The sequence below is a fragment of the Anabrus simplex genome, chromosome 6 (genome assembly GCF_040414725.1).
Source record: "Anabrus simplex isolate iqAnaSimp1 chromosome 6, ASM4041472v1, whole genome shotgun sequence".
Taxonomy (NCBI): Eukaryota; Metazoa; Arthropoda; class Insecta; order Orthoptera; family Tettigoniidae; genus Anabrus; species Anabrus simplex.
In genome coordinates, this window is record NC_090270.1 from 224384630 (window position 1) to 224396697 (window position 12068).

The following is a 12068-nucleotide window of genomic DNA, read 5'->3' on the forward strand; positions in this document are numbered from 1 at the left end:
AGTTGATTATGCACTGTATACAATAGTTTGAAATGTATAATGCACACATAATAATTTATTTTCTACTCCTTTAACTTCCTCAAGCTAATTGCATTTTTGCTACATTTTTGCAGTTAACGACTTACGATATTTCTAGGAATTTGACAGACCGATAAATGTGCCCAACTTAAGAGTTAGTTACTATAGTTTTCATATCTTTCCTACTCTGTTTATCCATTCATAATATGAGTTATAATGGTATTTACTTGGAGCAATGGATGAATTTACGTTAAATTATTCAATATAATTACATTTTATACGTTATTTATTATAACGCAGAATCTCGTGTATTGGCAGCTCTGGTAGAATGTCGCTGAAATGACAATGACGTTTGTAATGTATACAGAATCGAGAGCATCAGAAACAGTAAATAAGGGGCGTGTTTGTGTGTCTGAAATTGCAAATTTAGAAAGACATCGCTGAATGATGAGCTGATAATTGCCAAGGTTAGTTGTAGCAATGCTAGAATTAAAATTGTTGTAATAAGTGCATGGAAATGGTGTCATACTTGTTATGTGACTCATACTCACGATACAAGTTTTCCTCCAGACATATGTTAGATTTTTTCCCCCCATTTAATTCTCAGAGTGGATAAATCATTTAGATAGTGGGCGTTGGTAAGTTCATTTATTAGACCTTTGTACAAGAATTACGAAGAAGGTAGTGCATAATACGATGTTTTGGAAGTACCATCGGATTGGCCTGTTGTTTATGATTGAATTTGTTTTTGTAAGTTATGAGGAAAAACAGCCATGCAAACGATCATTGGTGTTGTCAGTTCCAATTTCAAAGGATTTTTCCGTTTGTGTTTATGTATGGGTATATACATAATTATATTTACATTCAGTGATGTTACTAATTCATTAATTTGATGGTTTGGAATTAAGGACGTACTTTTTCTGATCAACGGTTTGTAAAGCTATTCTGTGTTGATCAAACTTCTTCTTTTCATAATTGATTTTTGCGTAATTTGGTTCAGAAAGTTGTGTATCACTTAGACGTGAGTTGTCACCATTTATAACTACTTTGAGAATAAACGTCATATAATTATGCGTATTATATTCTCCAATAAAGATTTCCATGTATTCGTTGAGATATTTTTTCGGAACTGTCTTATATTTAATAATATGATAAATTTCGCACAATGTGCATTTAGTTCTTACAGAAACTTGTCAGAGAGTTTTGTCTTTTGTTGCACAGTATCAGATGATATCGGTCATAGTAGGCTCTGCATAATTTACACTTGCAGTTATCGTCCGGGTCATGGAATTTATCTGTTAGGCATATCCGATGATGGAAACCGTGTACGGTATATCTTGTCAATACATGACGTAGGTTATATCCGGCTTGATTCCATTCCCTATATATCATTGCATCCATTGGCCATATCTCTTGTCTCTTCTTATTGAGTTCCTGCAGTACATCCAAGTAGGCTTTGGTAGCTGGTAGAAGTAAGTCGAGGCGGAGGTCTTTGATGAAAAATTGCTCTCTTGCCAGTACATATGTAAGTCAGGATACTGTGTACTTTGACAGACATAGTGCTCTTTTGAGGAAATTGGAAATTTCTATGTCTTCGAAATTTTTCTTCTTTAGGTGTATCCAGATGTTTTACAATCCATATGTTATGATGGGAGCAATTTTTAAGCGAAACAGTGTGGTAGCTGTGGGCAGGGATAGTTGTCCTATGTTCTTAATGCTATTAATTGCCGTCTTTAATGCGATGGTTCGTTCTTTAATGTGAAGGTCAATTCTGAATAGTCCTAGAAAGTTGGATGGATGTAGAAGAGACTGGAAGGCTGTTGTTTCTAAAAATTGACAATTCCAGGGCTTTGCCTCTTCCGTTATACCTTTCTACGCTTTTTTTCTATTCGATAATTAGATTATATTAGTATTCGAGAGAGAAAGAGAGTGGTGTAAATATATTTTATTCCATGTGCAAGTTTGTACATTTTTCTAATTTTGATCCTTTGAATACTGTGGTTCCTAGTGTTATCATGCATACTGAATTTGCAGTAGATGGTAGTGATTAGTGATGGTGATTGAGTTTTTAATCATTGTACTTTAGCAGTTGGAGGAAGAGTGACCTAGGATAAAGAAGGTTAAGTTCCCTGCTGACAGATAAGAGTGGAAAGTCTCCAGGACAAGGAAATTTGACAAAGTACGTTGATATGATTAGTGAAAATTTCCAAAGAATACGTACCGGTATTCAGCAGGTTCAAGATATAGAGAGAGTGGTTGGCATACAGGGATGTTGTAGTAGAAACACCAAGGGAATGCATATGTACAACTGTGGGTAAAGATTGGAAAAAGTGACTGGTGGAATAATGAACACCCCAATTAGAGTATGGTTCCAGTGTTTGGGACCCTTACCAGGGCTAGTTGATACGAGAACTGGAAAGGATCCAAAGGAAAGCAGCATGATTTGTTCTGGGTGATTTCTGACAAAGGAGTAGTGTTACGAGTAGTACTTGGGAGTAAGGAGATGAGATGCTTGACTAGGTAGTATGTTCCTAGCTGTTTGTGGAGAGATGGTGTAGAATGACATTAGTAGACAAATAACCTTGAGCGGAGCTTTTAAAAGTTGAAAAGATAAAGTTGGAATTCAAGAGGATAAATTGAGACAAATATTTATTTATAGTATTAGGTGTAAAGGATTGGAATAATTTATCAAGGTAAATGTTTGATAAATTTCTAACTTCTTTGCAAATATTTAACAAAAGGCTCGGTAAACAATTGATAGAGAATCTGCCACTTGGACGACAGTCCTAGATGCAGATCATTGATGATTGATTGATTGAAAGAAAGTTTGCAGTACAAGTCATCCTTAAATTTGTGTTCGGGTTGACTATGGAAGCTGGAAAGCAGAAACGAGCTCATGAGAGGCTGGGGAGAAATGGATTTAGAAGAAATGGAATTGATGAGGAGCAAGTCTATCTATTTGAAGATTGCATGTGATGTGGAGACTGTCGTCTTGTGTTTTCATGTTTGGTCTGGTCTCCTTTTGTGTGTATTAAGCTCTCATCTGATTCTGACTTGTCTTTATTTTTATCCCGCTATGTGTTCTTATTCATGTTCCTGTAAGCTATTTAGCCTATATAGGGTGTATCTAAATTATACGGACAAAAAAAAAAATCAGGATGCTTTTCATGTTATATAAAGAATGATGACACAGTTGAATTGGCGGAGAAAATTTTTAATTTTGAGAAAATGAGGTTACTTTCTTACTTCTGAGTGTGTGATTCAACGTACCGTATTTGCTGTGCCAGAGCGCAAATCACTGTCTGTTGCTGTGCTTCAGTGGTGTGAGGGGAAATGGGGTGTCTGATAGGCAGAGACAAAGATAAATTCTCAATGTGAATACAGAAGTTTCTTTGTTAGACTCTCGCAGAGTATTGTCCTTGTCTATTACAGGCCATATCCGCAGTTTGCTTATTAAGCAGCCGTAATTGCGTACACGCCGTACAAGAACACACAATAGGCCTAAAAAAGACACACTTGTCAGTCAAGGAATGCAACCGATCATTTCTTCTCCCATCTGTTGGCCTCAGTAAAGTTCTTTATTATTTAACATGCGTGAAAATGTATCGCTGCCACCACATGATTGTGAATTCCTTTACTTCCAATGTTGTAAAAGGATTGAAATACTGAAAGGGGAAAAAAAAAAGATAATACGCCCAATGGTTTGATTACAGTAAATCTTTAGTATTCCCCCCTTCTACTTCGATTTTCATGTAACAAGAAAAGTCCATGGGAGATAAATCGGCCGAGCGCGGAGGCTCTTTATCTAGCCCAGGGCCTCTCAAACGCCCAAACTCTCACGCGTGCAGAGCGAGGTGCATAGGCTCTGTGCACTGTGCATCGGTACGCTTCGCCTCAACTCGGCTTGACTCGGATGGTGTAGTGTGCTGAGAGCGACGAAGCGTTTGGTGGTAGACGACGTGTTTATCAGTGAAATAGACAAGCGCACGACAACAGCATAATAATGGAGCAACCTGTTTCGAAGAAAGCAAAGACTTCCGAAAGTCCATTTCAATCGAACTGGGAACTTTCGTATTTTTTGTTTTTGTTTGTTTGTCGTGACGATAACGCCAAATGCTTAATCTGTGAGACGATAATTACGTGCGTAAGAAAATCATCTATTGAAAGACACTACAACAGACTACATTCGGAAAATTATTGTGAAATCATAGGCGACGTCAGAGAGAAAGAATTAAGGAAGTTGAAACAGCTTGAAGAAGAGCATTCTATATCCACAAATGAGTTTTGTTCCAGTACTGTAGCATTTTCATTTTGGTTACGGGTTCTGTATTTTTTAAAAATTATGTTTACATTCCTCTCAAACATGTATGTGTATTTCTAATTACTTTTTTAATTTTTTAATAACACTGGTAACCTTGTCCCATACAACTGTGCGTCTCCGCTCACCACACGTAAACATTTCGCAGTGGGGGAGAAACAGCAGTGAAGGTGAGGAACGCGGAGACAGGCCGAACGGGGAGACAGGTGTAGGGAGAGAGGAGTGGGGGGTCTGCACTCTGGTCAACCAAGCAAAGTCGTCTTTTGCACCGTGCACAGTGCATGCACCACGCGCATGCACCCTGGGAGGCCCTGATCTAGCCCACCACAGCCTATCTATCTCCCTGGATAATGATCATTTACAGTATGTGGCTCTGTTATTTGTACAGGCTTTAATTTCTTTATCAAGTCTTGTATATTCACATTAACGATTGAAAAACTAAAATAAAACTTACATTATGGGTAAAAACTTGTTTTGTTAATAATAATTCGTTAATCAAAACCATATTTATTTACAAACAGGCAAGAAGATTTGATGTGAATGTGCCGGCATCGACAAATAAGTATACCAGTTGTATTCGTACACATGGACAGGATGATGCTCACAGTTTGTTTGCGATGCATGGAAAAGTCTCAGTGGCAACGTAAGACTGGTGAAGTGCATTACTCTCCTTCCTAGTGTATCTGTGGTGTGCATGGGTAGTAGTGCAGAGTTAAGTACAAACCTTAAGAACACTATACTTAAACTAGCACTTAAAGGATTTTCATTACGGAAGATTGGGCAGCAGGTCAGTAGAACACATTCTACGGTGCAGTATGTGGTTGATAAATGTAAATACAAAAGCACTATTAAGAACACGCCAAGGAAACTCGGGAGAAAATGTTCAACTGAAAGGGAAGAACGGTTTGTTGTTCGGCTGATAAAGTCAGATTCCATATTAAATGCACCAGTATTGAGGCAACTCATGGAGGAACGAACTGGAAAGATCAGCAACTCCACCATCCGTCGGATCCTGTATCGGCATGGGTACTACGGAGGAATCCCTTGGAAAAGGCCATGCATGAGTAGAAAAAAACAGATGGCTTAGACTGACATTCACTAAGGAGCATATAAATAAGGAGAATGAATTCTGGAATGATGTTATCTGGTCTGATGAGACAAAAATAAACCTTTTTGGGTCAGATGGTATCCACAGCCTTTTCGGGTCAGATGGCATCCACAGAATATGGAGAAAAATTGGTACAGACAGTGATGTGGCAAATACACTCCCAACTGTAAAATACGGTGGTGGGTGTGTAATGCTTTTGGGCTGTATGTCAGCCAGAGGTGTGGGTAACATACATTTCATTGACGGAATGATGAACAAGGAGGGTTGTAATGCAATCCTGAGGGCAAATGTGAAGCAGAGTGCCGAAAAATGGAGTGCCATCTGTTTATACGTTCCAGCATGATAATGACCCAAAACACACTGCTGAAATTAATAAGACATGGTTGATCTGGAACATTCCTAAGCAGCTTAGAACATCTCCCCAGTCTCCGGATTTAAATCCCATCGAACATATTGAGGCTACATTGTAGAGGAATATCCGTAGGCAACGTGTGTGTACGAAGGAGGAACTTAAAAGTGTGATTCTTCAGGAATGGCAGAAAATCAGCCCAGGCATGTGCAAAAAATTAGTGTATTCTATGTTAGGCAGTTATAAAGGCTAGGGGACATTCCACTAGATACTAACATGTTCCAGGAACCCTTTATTTCTTGTTTACTTCAAGTGTTCATTTTGTTGTACGGATAGGAAAGATACAAGATGATGGGCGCGCTTTTCTTTATTCGAAGCTGTATGTTTTGTAAACATGGTTGTTAACAGATATAGTAGATATGTGTTCTGAAGGCTTTGTTGAATATGTGTTCAGTTAATAAAATCCTTTTCAGTTTATTATTTTCTGGCAGTGCGTCGAGGTACTAACGCAAATAGCCCATACGAATAGAATAGGTATATACTGTAGGTGCTGTGTGATATGGCGAGTGAAATGCGGTGGAGCACTATTACGACAGAACCACATTCGCTGTCGGGTACCCAGAGGAACATCTTCCAAATAATCCAGCTAGTGATTCTACCGAGAAATGGTAGCATTTCTCACTGTTCAGGCGAGGAGGAAGGATATATGATCCAAGTAAATAGTCATCAACTATGCCAGTCCAAGTATTGACACTAAACCGATGCTGAAATGTGTGCACTGCTGTTACATGAGGGGTTTTTCCGCCCTGCGCACAAAGGTTGAATGAGGTTGCCCGTGATTAGGGTGCCAGACGCCATAAATTAGTCGGGCTTCTCTTTCGTTGACATTTGCTGCGCCGTAGGCTAGGTGCACGTCAGCCATTTCTTCGTTGGTGTACTGAAACAGAGCCATTCTCACCAATTTATACTGCAAACTTAGTAGCTGATATGGACAAAAGACTATACTTCCTACTGGGGCTGGAAAGTGACTGCGCTAAACAAACGAGAAACTTGTGAATTCGCACAGAGCATTATCTCTGTCTCCATCTGTCATACTCTCCACTTCCCCTCCCTTCCCTCATCCTGAGAATGGTTTTCCGTGGTTTCCCATTTTCACACCAGGCAAATGCTGGGGCTGTACCTTAATTAAGGCCACGGCCGCTTCCTTCCCATTCCTCGGCCTTTCCTGTCCCATCATTGCCTTAAGACCTATCTCCTTTACATCGTTACTACGACCCCTAAATACCCTCATAACCATGTGCAGAGATCTGTACCCTTTATTTACAATCATATTTAAGTGATTACCCCAGTGAAGATTTTTCCTTATACAGAGTCTTTATTTATGCTTGGCCAGGACTTTTTCTCTCGACCTTGGCCGCCAGTGACGGATCATTTCCTGGCTACCGCGTGCATATGTACGGCAGAATACGGTGCTCAAAATCATTATCATGCATTTTTCTCACCATGTTTACAGTTTATACTCAAAATCATTATCGTGCGTTTTGCTGACCATTTTTACAGTTTATGCTGAAAATGTTCCCCATGCGATGCCAAACATAATCGGCATCTCCTAATGAAGTTTTCGGTTACTCTACCAAGTTCTTCAGCACTGATGGATACAATTGCAGTTCTTATATTGTCTCTAAATTCATCTAGTGTGTGAGGGTTGTTCCCATAAACTACATTTTTTAATATTCCCCACAAATAAAAATCACATACCGTTAAATCTGGGCTACAAGGGGGCCACAGATTTTTACTTATGATCCTCGTACCAAACACGTTTCAGTAAGAAGATAACGACCTTTACGTCTATTTTTATTGTTTACTGAACCTGTACGTTTGAATCTCTTGGCCAGTTGTTTTATTGTCCAATTGATAGTAATGGATCTCCCTGGAAATTTCGCTCAAAACTTTTGTCTTGTCCTAGCGCACAATTTTCTGCACTTAATGTAAGTATTGTGCAGATATACACATTCACGTAACTAATATTTCACATACATTACAGCACTATACATGCACAATCACAATAAAATACTATACATTACGTCGTACAGTACGCAGTAGCTTCATTGAACACCCTACTATCTCGGAGCTCAGCTCTCAGCAACTGCAGGAAGTGCTGGAAACCGCGCGCGCCAGCGGCCGGTAGCGGCCTGTCATCGGCGGCCAAGGTCAAGCGAGAAAGTCCTTCCCAAGCATAAATAAAGACCCTGTATTAACACCTAGGTACTTACAATGATCCCCAAAAGGAAATTTCACCCCATCAATGCAGTAATTAAAACTGAGAGGACTTTTCCTATTTGTGAAACTCACAATCTGACTTTTAACACTGCTTATCATTATACCATTGCCTACTGTCTACCTCACAACATTATTGAGGTGATTTTGCAGCTTCTCACAATCTTGTAACTTGTTTATTACTCTGTACAGAATGAAATCATCTGCAAAAAGCCTTATCTCTGATTCCACTTCTTTACTCGTATCATTGATATACAGTATATAAGGAAACATGAAGGTCCAATAATACTGCCTTGAGGAATTCTCCTCTTAATTATTACAGGGTCAGATAAAGATTTGCCTACTCTATTTCTCTGAGTTCTGTTTTCTAGAAATATAGCCACCCATTCAGTCACTCTTTTGTCTAGTCCAATTGCACTCATTTTTTCCAGTAGTCTGCAATGATCTAACCTATCAAATGCCTTAGATAGGTCAATCGCGTTACAGTCCTTTTGACCTCCTGAATCCAGGATATCTGCCATATCTTGATGGAAACCTACGAGTTGAGCTTCAGTGGAATAACCTTTCCTAGACCCGAACTGGCTTCTATCGAACCAGTTATTAATTTTGCAAACATGTCTTATATAATCAGAAAGAATGCTTTCCCAAAGCTTACATGCAATGCATGTCAAACTGACTGGCTTGTAATTATCAGCTTTATGTCTATCACCCTTTCCTTTATACACAGGGCTACTATAGCAATTCTCCATTCATTTGGTATAGCTCCTTCATGCAAACAATAATCAAATATGTACTTCAGATATGGTACTATATCCCAATCCATTGTCTTTGGTATATTCCCTGAAACCTTATCAGTTCCTGCTGCTTTTCTGGTTTTTAACGTTTGTATCTTACTCTAAATGTCATTATCATTGGTAAATTTTAATACTTCTTTAGTATTAGTCACCACTTCTATCTGGACATTATCCTTGTAACCAACAATCTTTACGTGCTGCTGACTGAATACTTCTGCCTTTTGAAGATCTTTGCATACTCACTCCCCTTGTTCATTAATGATTCCTTAATGAGTTTTATATACCGGGTATGTCCTGAAAACATATGCCCTTCGGGTTTACACAGTAAACACAGTAAAACGGATATCTTTGTGTTTATGGCCTACACAAAAGTTATTATGCCATAATATAATTAGGCTATATTAGAAATCTTGATTGTGCTCTCTAAATGTCCTGATATGTAAATGAAATGTCTGTGGAACACAAAGTGGACATTGCGACCATGTTAAAACTATCACATGAGGTGTAATCTATACACATTGTGCTGCGGTGCTGTAAAGCGTAGATGGTAGAGCAAGCCGAACACTGCGGTGCACCAGTCTTACTTCTGATAGGTTTGAGTCTGGTGTATTTAGGTAATCTTTTACTTTTGATTTATTTAGTTTTTATAGTGTCTTAATGTACATGAAACATCTTCTTTTATGCACATTTTCAGTGAATGAAAGTGTATGTGACCCAAAGAATGGCTGATACGTCATCAGGGTCGAAGATGGGATGGGGGGAGGGGTTGGGTTGGGTTGGGTTGGGTTGGGTTGGGTTGGTGGGTAACCGTACTGTACTAACAATGGTTGTCTACTTTAGTAAGTGCTGGAAGTGGTGGCATGCTTGCTCACCTGGGAATGTTGCTGAATGTATATTCTAGTGCACCGTAACATAGACAGTATTATTGATCTGCAGGATTCATCGATGAGTTGTCTTAAGGGGCTCGGGATTTTGAGGCTACTGGGTGTATACTATTTGTTTCAAATGCCTACACAGGAAGAATTCTAATGGCATTAAAAATGGTGACATAGTAGGCCAAGAGACAGGTCATCCTCTTGCTACCCATTTTCTTGGATGTCTCTCATTCAGATTGTTATGGATGGCTAACATTTAATGTGGTGGAGCTCCATCCTGTTGAAACCTCATTGTTAAACGTTCTCCAAGTGGCACATCCTCCAGCAGAAATGGGAGTTCATGATATAGAAAGTGCAGGTAGCATACACCTATTAAACGGCCCTCAAAGAAATTGGTTCAATAAGACGATCAACATTCCAAACATACATTCACTCCCTGTTGTTCTTGATAGGCTGCCTGTTACACCAAGTGGGGATTGTCAGCATTCCAGTTGTGTACAGGGTCTCTCATATAAACCGAGACCGAATGCATGGTTTTTGTACTCTGCTGCAGTATGGGAGGTGCGCACATAGTTCTTGACCTTGCAAGCAGTCTGCATGTGTTCGACCTGGAAAGAATAAGTCACCAGTCTGAATCTCAGCTGTTAAAATGGTGAGACAGTTATCATTGCATGCAGCACCATATTTTCATATGTAAAAGTTCTGGTTTCACCTTAATGGTTGTTTGGACAGTCATAACTCTTGGTATTGGTGTGCTGAAAATCCTAATGGTGTTTATGAAGTCCCTCATTATGATAGGAAGATTGGTGTTTGGTGTGCTGTTGGTGCAAGACAAGTAATTGGGCCTATTTTTTTCTCAAGATGACAATAAATGCAGGGAGGTACTAAGATGACATTTTGATGCCATTCTTCCATCAGTTAACAGAAGATGAAGAAGAAGAATAACATGGGTGGTTTTGTCGTGACGCGCCCCCTTTCATGTCTCAGTGCCGAGCGAACAAACTCGAGCGAGTTTCGAATCCGCGGCCTCCGAGACCAAGGATATTGAGTATTGATCTAAATTTTATATGATCATGTAACAGTGGCAAGAAGTTATAGTGTTTCAAATGTTTGAGTGATAATTTTATTATCGAGGGTTATGAACTTCATGTTGTTGGTCCGTATTGAACTCAGATAACATATAAATAATGCACAGGAGAGTTTTCCACTTATTCAATACTAAGTTGCATTTACAATGTTATTTACATTACATGGGACTAGTTTCAACCCTACTCGGGGTCATCATCAGCCATATTAAACATACAAAATATTTGGCGAAATCCTAAAACTTGTTTCTAAGCAGTAAGAATCTTATGAATATATAATTTACAATATAATTTTATTAAGTGAAAAATTATAATTGTTCAAGCATAATATTTCATACAAGTTTTACTTGAAGCAAGGTGGTGCAACGCAAGTTAGTGCCTGTATAATGTTGTAAAATAGTCAACAACATGATGTCAGTGTAAAACGGAAAACGCAATAGAAAGTTCTGTAAGTGTTTCTGGAAAATGAAATGGCGTATGGCTTTTAGTGCCGGGAGTGTCCGAGGACAAGTGTTTCTAGAAGGAAGTAGTGTGTAGAATTTCTGATGCAGTAAGAAGGAAGTCGTTTGAGTAAATTCCATGACATTCCCCATCAGTTAATGGGAGGAACACGTGAACCGATCAGGCTAAAAAACAGCTTACTCCTGGAGAAGTAGAGGGGAAAACTTTGAGAGGCTTCGTACGGAAAATATAGGGGAATGATACTTTGGCAGATCGGGGAGAATCCGTCGAACCACTGAGCGAGCAGCATGTGTGTGGCTGTGAGCCATAACAGTGCAGAATTTGTAGGTTGTGTGCGTGGCAGTGAGCTGCAGAACCGGTCATATGTGGCTAGGCAAAACAGTCCAGAAATTGTAAAGGGTTATATGAGGCAGTGAGGGAATCGCTGTGTACAACATTGATAGCAGGTTGTTATAGAAAGACTCTTAGCTGCAACGACTAAGTTACTTGTCGTAGCTGTGAGCCGAAAGACTACGAACGAACATCGAACTGTTTACTAGGAAGGCCGTGTAATACTGTATGGTGTGCCTATCCTATCAGTAAACTTAACCTTGTAGTCAGAACTGTTGGGAAATCCTGATCGACGACAGAGTTTGTGGGTGTCGTGTTCGAGCCCTGGTGATACACATCCATTTCAACCTAACATCGCATCGCTCGAGACGCCAGTGCAGAGAAGAAGTCAAGAAAGAAGACGAACGCAGATGGAAGAAGAAGTCTTCATTCACAAGCTAAGTAAATACCCA

General features: G+C 39.4%; 1 protein-coding gene across 1 annotated transcript in view; it reads left to right on the forward strand.

Moving 5' to 3' along the window:
• The first annotated feature begins 367 nt into the window (after positions 1-367).
• LOC136876354 (serine/threonine-protein kinase Sgk1) overlaps positions 368-12068 on the forward strand; it is a 184181-nt gene continuing 172480 nt past the window's right edge. The window contains exon 1 of the mRNA XM_067150230.2: positions 368-485. The gene's annotated coding sequence lies outside the window, so the exon portion shown is untranslated. The remainder of the gene's footprint in view (positions 486-12068) is intronic.